We start from the raw sequence: 14107 nt of genomic DNA, 5'->3' as shown, positions 1-14107 counted from the left end.
CATACTTTCCAGCTGCCGGTCATGTTTAATTTGGACGAAGTCTTTTTTTTTTTATTCATATATTCTGTACAGTACTTTTAAAAAAAACTGAGTAGAGAAAAATACCAATGATTAATGTATTTTTTGGATCCTGTGATCTGAAGCCGTTTGTTCTTTACTCTAATGATAGCTTTTGGATAGTACAAAGTACATGGATCCAGATAAAAACAGGATTCAGATAAAATAGGCGGAGGGAGATGCAAGTGAAATGAAATATATTGTGGTTTCTATATTTTCTCCACAAGCGCAGATTGATGAGTAAGGAGATTTTCAAAAGCCAGAAATTGCTAGGAAGAAAAACAGTGCTGGGACCCTATTCTATAGGAGGCTGTGTCTGGCAGAACAAAGTTTGGAAACAGGTTTGGCTTGCAGCAATTTTCTAAATCTCCTCCCCGCCCACCCCAGCTTGACAGTGAGCACCGTTGCTTATATAACCAAAACAGCACCATCAACACTGAAGAAGAAAATGTTGGCAAGCTCAGGAAAAAACTTCAAGGTGCGCAGAAGCATTTTTCTGTTTCAGAAAACAGGGGGGAAACCAACTTCCCTGTGAGAAATTAGCATGCTCAGTAGTCACAAAATGCAGACTATGAATGGGGGGTGGGAAAGGAAATGGAACGGAATGGAGTGTCTTGGAACAGGGTGTGGCTGGCTAGCACGCTGATAAACATGGCCCACCTCACACTGTAACATTTTGCTGCAGGTACCACTTGTCATTTATATACAACGAATAGTGTTGCAGAAGTTCCAATAAAATCTGTGTTGAGTTGGCTGATAATGTACAGTACATCAAAGGTGCGCACGTATACGCACATACACAAATGCCTTTTCGAGACTATAGCATCTCAGAACGCAAGTGGGAATTTGAGACTTCCGGAGGCGGCGCCTCCGACAATGGCGGATTCCCTCTGATTCAGAGGGAGACAGCTCCACAGAAATCGGGTATTACCGCTGCAGCGAAGCGGGGACCCTTTCGAAAACCGCAGGCGGAAGAAGCCTGAGACCGTGGGAATCGGCGGGCACCGTTTGCACCCCCCTGTTTGGCAAAGGAGCCCCACAAAGGGCTCCGGAGTGAGACGGGGGTTGGCGCGGTGCTGAGAGTCAATTGCTACTTCTGCGGAGCAAAGCTGCACAGCTGAGGTCGGAGAGCGCTGGCCTTTTTCCTATGACAATTCGGATTTCAAACAACAACCCGTGAGTAGGACAACTGAAACTTGTGGATTAAAATTATACCCTTGAATTTGAGCCGAGACGGGAAGGTGCAAATAGGAAGTCCGCCTCCCGTTCCTTGTATAAAGATCAAAGCAAAGACCTTACAAGCTAAAAGCCATAAATTGACAGCCTGGAATTTCCTGCTCTTTTAATCACCAAATCCCCCTAGACAGCAGGAGGAAAGGGGGAAAATAAATCGTGACTTTTTCAACCCTGCAGAGAATAAGCTAAGAAAATAAGCCTTCACTGTCCCCAACCTGGGGACGGAATGAAAGGAAAGAAACTGTTGGTGGTGCCTACAATTGGAATATAGGAAAACTGACAGATAGATTTGGAAAAGCAAAAATAAGTCCAATGCTGCCTTCTGCCTGTTTGTTTTATATTGAAAGGAAACAAAATATCTGAAAATCGAATATTTTCCCTTGTTGGATACATTTTAAAAATGGATGCTAAAAAGTAACTACACCCCCTAGAGGAAGCCTGCCAGTGTCTTTGTTTTACTCTACAAAGAGAACATAGTAGCTGGGAAAATCAGACCGTGGGACCAGCTCCCTGACCTTGACAGAATGATTAGAGAGGAAGTTTTATCTGCCCTGGACAAAATATATGATGTGCTGCGACAGATGGATGAGAAAGTGTCTCTTATGAATCAAAAGATGGACTACATAACAGCTGCAGTCAGCAAGGAGGTGCCAATGGAAAATGCAGTTACAGAAACTGCACAACAATCTATTCAGAAAATTGATTTAGGGCAAGTGCAAGGGCAGAGAAAGATGGAAGAGGCTACGAATGTACCTCATAAGACACAGAGCTTTCAAGTCCTACATGACCAGAAGCTGCAACACTGGGAGATGGAATTTGGAGGACACTGGTTAAATTGTGGATTTAAGAAAGTTACTATTTCTGGTGGGACTGTGAAACAAGTGGAAGACTATTTTTGGAATAACAATCCTCTGGATTACAAACTAAATATTGGGGAGTGCAACACTGGGGAATGGGACAATTGGATAAAAGTAAACGAAGAATACTACTACACAGAACTCTCCAGAGACTGGCTCCCCAAAGAGAAAGAGAAGAAAATGCGAAAGAACCCAACAGGGAACAAGGATGTATGTAACTATGAACAGAAACAAGAAAACCCGCAGAGGGGGCCTGGAAGTGACCTGAGAGCCTCAGATATTAGAACACCGGACTGACAAGGATTAAGGACTTAAGGACTGACATTATTCGGAACCAGGAAAAGGGACGTTGGAGAAGCCTAGAATGAGAAATGCTTTTTGTAACAAATTTATATTTATGGAATTAGTGTAATTCTAATGAAATATTAAGAGATGCCAGAAAGGAAGTAATTGGTTTTAGCAGAAAGGTTAAATATGGTTTAAATTTAAGAATTTTAAAGATTTGAGGACAAGACAAAATTAATGAAAAGAATTAATGTAAGAATTAATGTAAGAAAAAATGAAGTGGTTTGAGTAATAAGGTGAAATAAGAATTTGTAAGAATGGCTTGATTATAAATGAAAATATGAGGTAATATTATATGGGGACATATAATTAAGGGTAAGACAAGAGGCTATGAATTTGCTGAATAAATTTTTAAATGGAATACAAAGAGGGAGGTGAGAGGAAGCCAGGAAAATAAGTAAAAGAATGCTGAGAATTTGAAAGGAGGGATTTTTCTTTTTCTTTTTTTTTTATCTTTCTGCTTTGTGTGGAATCTTTGATTTTTGTAATTTTCCTTTGTTTTTTGATGTCTATTTTCTTTTGTTATTTTTGTGGTCTTTTTTTTTTTGAGAAAACCTAATAAAATATTATTTTAAAAAAAAAAAGAACGCAAGTGGGAATTTTCCGTTTGGAGGAGCACCACCCCTACAAAGAAAAATCTCCTTGCTTGTAGAAAGCTAGCATATCAGAGGAAAGGGTTAGACAGGAATTATTTCCCCTTATGTGTCAGTTTTCTACATGCAGGGAAGATTGGGGAAAAATGGGTAGCTAGCATTTGGAAATGCAATTCTCCCATCGGCAGCCTGAAATGATATAGTCCTAGGGGGATTCTACCATTTAATTTTCATTTTTGCTGAATGTGATCAGCCTCAAGTTTTGCTGAATGTGCCGTTCCTATTTCCACCTAAGTGCCATTTAATTGGAATCAGACTGCTGCACTCCTCCTCCTGTGAGCAGCTGTGCTTTCAGATCCACACAGCTGAGAAAATCAAACATGGGTCCTAGCAGTGGCAAAAAATGCAGTTTGACTACTTGTGAGACTCCTGACCAGAACTTCTGAGCACCTAGAGCTGTGCCTTCAAAGGCCACTGCACTACTCAAGTGGAGACAGGCTTCTCCTCACTCCAGCAGGGAAGGGCAACAGCTTAGTGACCGAGCATCTTCTTTGCATGCAGAAGGTCCCAGGCTCCATGCCAAACATCTCCAGGTAGAACTGGGCAAGATTCCCTACCTGAAACCTGGGAGAGATGCTGCAGTGTAGACAACACTGAGCAAGATGGACCAATGGTCTGATTCTGTACAAGACAACTTCCACTATGCAATTTTTGATCCTCAAACCCTGGGATATCTTTGCAGCAGTTCGTAGGGGAACTTTTTCAGCTAAAGGGCAGAATTCTTTTCAGGGCAAGCTTCTGGAGTAGACTGGATGGCAGAACCAGAGGGAAAAGGGAATGGAACAAATAGGATGGAACACATCCCTCTTTATCCTCCATCCAGGGAAGCAAGCAGTTTTATCAGAGTTCAAGGATATGGTCCAGCCTGGCTAAAAGGCCCAAGGAGGGTGTGGTCTGGGGGAGAGTGCCAAGGGCCACACAGAAATTCCTAGAGGGCCACATCTGGTCCCCCAGGTTATCCACCCCTGTGCTAAAGCAATAAAATCATTTTCCAGACGACCTGAGCAAAATCAGACCACACGAAACAGGACTTCTAGAATGGAAGACTTTTTTGGACAACTTAAAAGAAACACTGTAAGTATGATGAACTCGTGATCAGGATTTGAACTATGAGCAACGAAAGGAATTAGAGATCACTGAATTGTTGTTATGGTATTAAGAGACAGATGTTTAGGGTGCAGCAAAGGGGAGAAATTAAAAAACACTGTGGGAAATGGGGTGGAAAGTCGACAAAACAAAATAAAAATTCATGATGTATTGGAGTGTATGTGTTCATTTTTGGAAAATCCAATGAAATATAATTAAAAAACAAAACAAAGCAGGACTTCTGCAACAGTTTAATTGGTTAGTAAACCAATAAATTGGACTGTGATTGCCCAGAGATAAGACAACTGCTGCACTAATTAATTCCAGGCTGAGAGGGGTCCCAAATGATGCACCTCCTAAATTTTGCCTGCTCTCTCGCGAAGGAAGGATGCTGACGACAACCAACATCTCCAGTCTCCAAATTCTAATAAAACGTACTAGCGTTTCAATGAAACCAAGAGATTCACAGCCAATAAAGTGTATCTGTTCTATAATCTGCTTCTTTGAAGCTGGTGGTGTTGCCAGCACTTGAAAATGAAATGCACATGCCTGGGATCAGGAAAACAGCTGGGAGGATTCTTACGCAGCCTTCCCCAGCCCAGTGCCCTCCAGATGTTTTAAACCACTCTCCCACCAGCTCCAGCCAGTTCTTAAATCATCTGCAATTTGCGTGTTAACCAAGAGGCTAGGATTGCGTATTATCGGTGTTGAAAAAAAGTAATTTATTTTATTTTATTTTATTTAAAAACACCCCACATTCTGCAACAGGATATTCCAAATCTTCCACCAAGGAAAGCTTAATTCTGTAACCCACATTAGTTAATGCAAATCAGGGGAACTTCTGACTTAGCTCCTGCTGGGTATGGAGATGGGCAAGAAGCTATTCAAGGAATAATCCCATCCTCCTTGGCTACACAGAACATTTTTTCATTTAATTCCTTTAATCTCTCCAAGTTTTGAGAACATAAGCTTTCAAGCTTATGTTTCACGCTTTCCAAGTCTTTAGCTAGATCTACTATATTCTGAGCACACTGTTCTTGGAACTGAAGCACCAACTCCCCAGTGTTGGTCCAGGGACCATGGAACATGGCCACAATGGCTGACTGCGACGTTAACATATGAGAGTGCTAGAGGTGAAATAGTTAAACAGGCTACCCAATCAGGACCCAGGGGGTGGAGTCAGAGGGACTATAAAACCAGCTCTGGGAAGAGTTTGTTGGGAGTTGGGTGGTTGGTTGGAGTGGGAGTGAATTGGGATAGAGTTTGTGGGTAGGTTGAGTTAGTGTAGTGAAATAAGCTGAGTCAGGAACAGTTAGGGGCTAGGAAGACAAGTAAATATCTGAGAGGCAGGTTAGTGAGTGAGAGCAGGTGGCGGATGTTATAGGTCTGGATAGGCACCCCATGATTGTAATTGACCAATACTGTTTATGAAACCACACACTTGTTAAACTGCAATAAATAAACATAAGTTTATGTTCCAATTTAAACATGACTGGACTCAGTATTGTACCAGGTAGGGCCTGGGTGGTGGCAGCAAGAAATAAAGTGGTGGCACAGGGATCACTAGATTGTGAAACGTCCGGGGACCCTGTGTGATTGCCACACTGACTCCCCTCCTTTGAGACTATTTCTCAGTGACTAAAGAAACCCCTTTTCATGCTGAGTGGCTGGCTCCGGGACACTGGAAACAGAAACCCTGTCATGGAAATTGTAATGGGTCTTCGACCTTGCGCAACCTGGACCACTACACCTCTCCTTCCAGTGGACCAAAGAGCTTTCCACAACCCATTTGTCGTCGTCCTAAAACCTGGTTTGAAGACCTGCCATCTACTTACTCTGTCACAGAGAACGATCTGTAAAGCTGGGGTGGCCGGGGTGTGTGTGTGGAGTTGAGTCTGCAAAATAACTGAAAACAGGTCATGGTGTCCCAACAACTCCTTCACCAGACTGTAAGAGCCTTCAGCCAAGATGGAAAATGTTAAGTTCCAAGCCGCACAAATCAAAGACCCTCCAAGCAGGCTTAGCAGGAGGATGGAGGTCCTGGGAACCAAGGTTTTGTTTTTTTCTGGGGATAGCATATGTGCAGGCAGAGAAGAAGGGCAGTGAGCTGCTACTCACCAAAAAAAAATATGTTTGCCTTAAAATCCGATAGGAATCTAAAGCTCAAAATGAGGTGCGAAGGGATGAGGTTCAGCCCCTAGCAATACTGTCCAAGCGATGCATTTGGCTGAGTGCAGTTCAGTCTTTGATCTTGTGGGTCCACACACATTTCTCTTTGGGTATACAGTGGTACCTCGGGTTACATACACTTCAGGTTACATACACTTCAGGTTACAGACTCTGCTAACCCAGAAATATTACCTCGTGTTAAGAACTTTGCTTCAGGATAAGAACAGAAATCATGCTCTGGCGGTGTGGCAGCAGCAGGAGGCTCCATTAGCTAAAGTGTTGCTTCAGGTTAAGAACAGTTTCAGGTTAAGAACGGACCTCCGGAACGAATTAAGTACTTAACCCGAGGTACCACTGTATAACCTTCTGCAACCTTTATAAATCCCATTGAGAAGCTGGGACACACAGGAAACCTGAAGCATACACATTCCGCAAGTTTTATCATTCTTTCTGGGCTGCCCCCAAACCTGTTCCAAACTGGTTACACTAATTGCATTCAAAAACAACAACAACCCCTTAAGAGTGAAATTGGTTTTTATTGATGTAAAAATCCACATGTGTCATCAAACTAAGAATGTCAACTGATGCAATCACAGCATTTCTTAAATGAGCTCAGTCCTGTTGTGGCATCAAGCCCAGAAAGGAAGGTCCAGACCTGGAAATGACAGGGGCAAAAGGGAGAGGCTACTTAACCCCTGCAGTACCAACTGAATGTCTCTTCCCAAGGCCACTTATTACTTAATTGTGTTACTTAAGTTTATTGTTTTGAATTTGTTTTGTATTTAAATATATTGTTGCACATCCCAATCTCCTAGTGGTGCAAGATTTCAGGGGGTTCCAAGAGCATTTACCCAGCGTCTGAGCTTCCTTTCGGCAATGAGGCACAGTGGTGTCTTTATGATATATGGTTTATTTACACACATATATAACCTGAGCCTACAGTGGAGGGGTTCATAGCATTAACGCTCCAAGAGGGTCTTGCTTCTTCCACAGGCACAGCCCTGGATCAGTTATCATGTTTTTCCTGCTGTTTTGCTTTTCCTTTAGTTCACATCACAGCAACTCTAACTTCAATCTCTCTCTTCTAAACTCTGGCTTTCTCTGTAGATGAAGGGAGGGGCCCCATCCATTTGCCGGCTCAGGCAGAGTCCCTTGAACCTTTTGTTTTCTTCATGGCTCAACCTGCGAGCTATCACCTCACAAGAAAGTGAGCCTTGCTTAATGAGCTTTTAACGCTTGCTGATTCCAGGGGATTAGCATTGTCTAGCACACATCTTAATACGCACAGGCCTTACTTAATACACACGAGTCTGGCATCCAGTTTTAACACTTCAAGCATTGATTAAATTCTAACACCTACTGGATCCAGGATTTTAGCATGTCTGGCACCCACTAACTTATAACAATCAACACACACACACACACACAGAGAGAGAGAGAGAGAGAGAGAGAGAGAGAGAGAGAGAGAGAGATGTCAACAGAGATTTCTTTAGAAATATTAAGTGGTATACAAATTAAACAGATAATGGCATCCCTCTAACTTGTGGGTGATGATGATGCCTAAGTGTGCTGATTAACAAAGAGAAGTAGAACATCAGGCTTCAGATTCATACATATCCCCCAAATATGTGATCCAGGATGTTCCATGTGCACACACACTCTCATATGCCCTACTGAACTACTACGACTTTTTATGGCAGATGTCTCAGATGTCCTTTCACGTGCATGCACACGCTGAAATTATTGATATATTCTATATTGGGGGGCATGGGCCTGAGTTTTGCTCTTACCCCCATATGCCAGAGGGCAACATGCATTGGACCCCTTAGTTGCCTTAGATCTCTGCATAACGTTCAGTTCCTATGCACATTTACCTAGGAGGAAGTTCCACTGAACTCAATGGAGTGTCTTTCTGAGTAGACATATAGAATTGCATTGCAAGTAAATCTCTCTCCCCATCCTCCACCCCTCCCAAGGTTTTAATTCCCTTTTAACCAGAGCAGTTGCTAACTTTAAAAAGGTAAAGGACACCTGACAGTTAAATTCAGTCGCAGACGACTCTGGGGTTGTGGCGCTCATCTCACTTTACAGGCTGAGGGAACCGGCGTTTGTCCGCAGACATTTTTCTGGGTCATGTGGCCAGCATGACTAAGCCGCTTCTGGTGCAATGGAACACCCAAACGAGAGCAGCGCACAGAAATGCCATTTACCTTCCCGCCAGAGCGGTACCTATTTATCTACTTGCACTTTTTTTGGCATGCTTTCGAACTGCTAGGCTGGCAGGAGCTGGGACCGAGCAATGGGAACTCACCCTGTCGCAGGGATTCGAACCACCGACCTTCCGATCAGCAAGCCCAAGAGCCTCAGTGGCTTAGATCACAGCGCCACCTGCGTCCCTTCGTTGCTAACTTAGTAGGGCTATTTTACATTTTCAATCAATTTCCTCTCTTACCTTAAGGCTATTTCTGTCTTGTTTCCTGAGATTTGTTAATACATAGAAACACAGAATTGTAGTGTTGGAGAGACCCCAAGGGTCATCTAGCCCAACCCTCTGCAATGCAGGAATATAAACTAAAGCATCCATGACAGATGGCAATCCAACCTCTGCTTACAAACCGCCAAGGAAAGAGAGTCCACAACGCCCCCGAAGAAGTCCGTTCCACTGTCGTACAGCTTGAACAGTTGTATATATGGCAATAGTTTATCACAAGAACTTATAGTCAAGACGGAGTATGCAAGCTTTCAGACTGTACAGAACTCTTCATCTCATATCTGCCTTCCAGTAATCCCCATTAACTCAGACTGTTTCTGCACTATATGTGTTCTGCAGCAACATCAGCATGGGAGGGTTTCAGTCCTCCCAGCCTCTCAAATTTTGCAGGGCAGCTATGAAGATCTACACTTCAAGCAAAACTTAGGTACGCGATTTTAGAATACTCACAGCTTTTCAAAGAGTGCTATTATTATTTTTAAAGGATCTGGATAACAATAGCACAATTTCCTAAATGATGCCCCCCCCTTTTTCAGAACAAAGGCAATTCTTATCTTGTAGCATTCTACCAGGGCAGGCTTAGCAGCAGCATTTAGCAGTGGGGGCACTCTTCCCACCTTAGATCAAATCTATGCTGCCAGGTGTCATAAGAAAGCGGCAGAGATAGCACATGATAGTACGCACCCCGGAAATGATCTCTTTCAGCTTCTGCCTTCTGGAAGAAGGTATAGGGTTATAAAGGCCAGGACTCGCCGCCTGAAAAACAGTTTCTACGCTAATGCAATTCTGGTTCTAAATGCAGCATAAGGGGTCTCTGTAGTATAGTGTATTTTAAAGTGGGGTTTTAGAGTTTTTTAGGGGTTTTTGAATGTTTTATGTAGTTTTATGTAGTTTTTATGTAGTTTTGTGGTAGTTTTATGTAGTTTTTATGTAGTTTTATGTAGTTTTTCAATTTCATTGTTCCGCAAGGGACAATGACAATAAAGATATTGTATCATATCGTATCGTATCGTATTTAGCTATTGGCTACAGCTGGCCAACAACCAGACTTTGCTCTCTGTTAGCCCAACGGCACAGACTGCGCTTAAAGTGGCACGTGCCCCATCTACAGGCAGACTCCTGCAGCCCCCATCCCACCATAAGACACTTGCTGTGTTATCGTGCATAAGAAACAAGACTGCAAAGACCAGGAGCTCAAAATTAGCAATCCAAAATGCAAGCTTTAGGCTGAAGGAGGCGGTATGCAGCCGTGGTGGATCTGCCCATCAGAGAAAGGAATGATGCAAAACGACAGAAAATGCCAGGACTTATTTTCAGAAGTAAGGTGACCCTGCTCATTGACAGAGCATCTGCCTTAAATGCATCTGCCCAAGTAAGGCTGGGAGAGACTCCGGTCTGAACTTTGGAAAGCTGCTGTCAGTCAGTGTTGAACATACTAAGCTGAGCTGACCACTCAAATAGAAGGCAGTGTTCCTATGGCCTCCTCATAGAACCCTAAACACGTGTCTAGTTTGCACAAGCAGGAGAATAAGACGAAGAACCTGAATCTGGATTGCTCAAAGTGCCATGCGCTCTGTCACACAGCACAGAAAGCTATGTGTTATGTACTGAAGTTCTCACCCTGGACCAGCCGGGGGATACTGTACATAGTTTTCACTCTGGTCCACATATGCAAATAAGGGATTGAAAGTGACGTTCGGTGATTGGATAGTTACAGAACGTTGTTACAGTTGCATTGTACTGGAGCTCTATATAAGCAGGCTGACTGAACCCTTCAGTTCAGTTCTGTTCTGGCCTGTGAATAAACAAGAGCTGTTTGAAGAATCACTGTGTCGTCTGATATGTTCACCCACAACTTAACACTATACTTAAAAAAAAACTATGGAGAGAAAGCTAGCAGGAAGGGTCTAGCCTAGCTAAGCTAAACCCTTCCACCTGGCATGACAGTTTTCTACGTGTGGCAAGGTTGGGGTGGGGGTAAAATATAATCCTGGGAGTCATGGGAGTCCCTGAATGTAGTTCTAAGTCAGGGGTAGGCAACCTAAGGCCCATGGGCCAGATGCGGCCCAATCGCCTTCGCAATCCGGCCCGTGCATGGACCGGGAATCAGCATGTTTTTACATGAGTAGAATGTGTCCTTTTATTTAAAATGCATCTCTGGGTTATTTGTGGGGCCTGCCTGGTGTTTTTACATGAGTAGAATGTGTGCTTTTATTTAAAATGCATCTCTGAGTTATTTATGGGGCATAGGAATGTGTTCATTTCCCCCAAAAAAATATAGTCCAGCCCACCACATGCTCTGAGGGACGGTGGACTGGCCCACGGCTGATAAAGGTTGCTGAACCCTGTTCTAAGTGATCCAATTGAGATACGGGTTTACTGACTCATCTTTCATTTGTGAGAACTAGGCCACAGCGATGCAAAAAAAATTGCTCTCATGCCTCTATATCCTTCTTCCCGTTCTATGCCCTTTCCATTTGGGACAATTTCAGCTTTTCGCCTGTCACGTCTCTTCAGCTACAAATGTCATCTCTATCCTGCTGTCCTGGGGCAAAAAGGCAGCTTGCAACCTTTACCGTTGCCATTTCATTAAAACAACAGCATAAAACTATCAACCAAGGAGACAGCACCTGCAGTTTAAAGTCAAGCATAAAAATGTTATCTGCCACATACAGGTGACTCTCAACTTGCAGAGAGGTTGCGTTCCAGCGATAAAGCCAAAATGGTGTATAGTCAAAACATACCGGCAGGTAGGATTCCCCAAGTTTATTTCCCCCTGGATGCCCAGCCCCGCTTTTAATTAAAGAACTTTTTTTGCCTAGCACATAAAGTTGAATGTGTATGAACCGTGCGTTACTTGTATGCAGCAAAAGCCTGCTGGAATAAAACAGTCTTTATTAATCAATGGGAAACAGGGAAGGAGAAGCCAACCTTTCTTAAAGGGGAAAGGGGTTCCATACTCTGGGGCGCAGCCAAACTATCTTTTCTCTCACTATATAAACATTTGCAAACCTGGTGGCCTACAGATGTTCTGGGTTACAATTCCCATTGTTCCCAATCATTGGTTGTCCTGGCTGAGGTTGATAGGAGTTGTAGTCCAAAACATCCTACGCTATAGGACACATTAACTATAACTGCTGGAAATGTGGCAAATGCCAGCTGTCGTTCAAGGTGGGAAAGGCGACGAATTTTGCAAGGGCTCGAAAATGCATTTCCCCATTTTCCAGACTATGCAAGTCACCTGCAAGCGACTTTTCAGATGGTCACAAAACTTGCATTCCTCAATAGGTGCACATTTCCCTGTTAAGATACGCAAAAGAGAACAAGCGCGCCTTACAGGTCTGACCCAGTGTTTGCAGATCGCGGCCATTCCCTCTGTATTTAATATGTACTACATGAATATTAATAAAATATAGTAAAAAAAAGCTACCACGCTGCAAATAGCTGTGGAAAGCATTTCAAGCGAAGGGAGAGGGTGGAACGAATCCCCAAATCAAACGGGATGGAAGTTTTCCAGTTCCTGAAGATTACTGCCCGGCTAGTTAAGCTTGACCAATATCGGACAGTGGGGGCGTCAAGGGGGAGGCTAGCAGAGCCAAGAAAAACCCTTCCCTCCCAGCCGCCTTCCTTTTGCAATCGAGATTGGCACCACGACCTTTCAGGTGCTTGGCTGAAGCCAGCAATGTCTCTTCCTCATTATTAGCTGTGATCTTTTATTAGCTGCTGGAGACTGGCGCTGGCTCCTCCAGGCAAGCTCCCTGCCATGGCAAACAGAAGCAGATCCCAAACACATGTACATGTCTGCGTGTAACCCTTTCTCGCTGCAGCAAAAAAGCTGACGGATCGGCAACTTGGGACATCCAGGGGAGTGGGGACGGGGACCACACCAAAATTGACAAAAGAGCATGTGCACATATTCACCGTCCTCAACTGAGTGAGCTGAGAGACACACATCTGGCAAAGGAGGCTCTTCTCTACCAAAAATAAAAAAATAAAATAAAAATCAGGCCGCAATATATTGGCTTGGCTTCTAAGCTGCTGCAGGAGCCTTTTGCCGTGTTAGCTGCAAGCAGTTCTCTGGAATTTGTCCCAGATGAGCCAGGCAAGATCAGGGGAACCATTTGGACTTAAAACTGAGTCAGGGCTTAGCAAGAGAACCTGCTGCCCACCCCCAGGACATGGGAAGCAAGGAGAGAAGGGATTCCTTTGTGTGTGGCAGTGCCTGTTCCACAAGTAACTGCGCATCTGGAACAAGGGGCAAGTCTTTTTACACACACAGTACATTTATGTAGGGGGGGGGGGCGGTTTGGATGCCTGTACACAACCCCTAATTATTTCCCCCATCCTTTCATTACAGAAGGAAGCCCAGGTGGCTGAGTCTACACAGGAGACAGATTTATTAAAAGCCTCCGCAACTTGCAACTTTGGCTCCCCACATGAGTGCAAAATTGCATCCTTTCAAAGCAGTCTCCAGCACTGAAAGACAGGGAGCCGCAGTACCAGGATCTGGGGGACAGAACGGAGCAGGGAAGTGTAAATTTTAGGAATCCCCAAAAGAAGATCCGCTCTGGAAAATGCGCACACAATATCAATCCCTCGTGTTCTGGGCGGATTAAGCTTTCATCTTGGTTGTTCTGTCCTGTCCCATTAATGCAAATTCACTGCCCTGACCTGTTCAGAAAGACTTCAAACCGCCCCCCCCACCCTACCACTTTTCAATCCATACTGATGGGTGTCAGCGGTTCGGGACACTGGAGTAAGTGGTGGAACTTATTCCGGAGTACAATCATGCACATTTGTGTATAGGGTGTAAATACCAATCAGAATCGATATTGCTGCATGGGAGGGTTCGACTTCTTCCAGTTCCGACTGTACTTAAATACACAAACTCACACATAAAGCGTCACAACCGTGAACTCCGCATTAATCTAGAGTAGCCACCGCTTCCTATTAATCACAGGACATTCACACTCAATAGCCCTTACAGCGCAATTGTTACGGGTGCCTATTCAGCAAATTCCGCCGGTTTTAATGCAACTTACTCTTATGTATGGGACTGCTACCTACTTGCGGGGCTTGCGTTTGAGTAGGCACGTGTAGGTTTGCACTCCTTAATATTATTATTATTACTATTACTATTATTATCCTAATTATTCTGACTTCGAGGCCAACAGAGCAATTAAAGGGTATTGCGATTCCATTTTAAGCGTTGT

The 14107-nt window shown here is 43.8% G+C and overlaps 1 protein-coding gene across 1 annotated transcript in view; it reads right to left on the bottom strand.

The window, feature by feature from the left end:
* The window catches only part of APCDD1L (APC down-regulated 1 like), a 46892-nt gene that overhangs the window by 32119 nt on the left and 666 nt on the right, over nucleotides 1-14107 (bottom strand). The gene's annotated exons all lie outside the window — the stretch shown is intronic.

The sequence above is a fragment of the Podarcis cretensis genome (assembly GCF_951804945.1).
Source record: "Podarcis cretensis genome assembly, chromosome: 6".
NCBI classification, from domain to species: Eukaryota; Metazoa; Chordata; class Lepidosauria; order Squamata; family Lacertidae; genus Podarcis; species Podarcis cretensis.
Note: the sequence above shows the minus strand (reverse complement) of the source record. Positions and strands in the feature narration are given on the sequence as shown.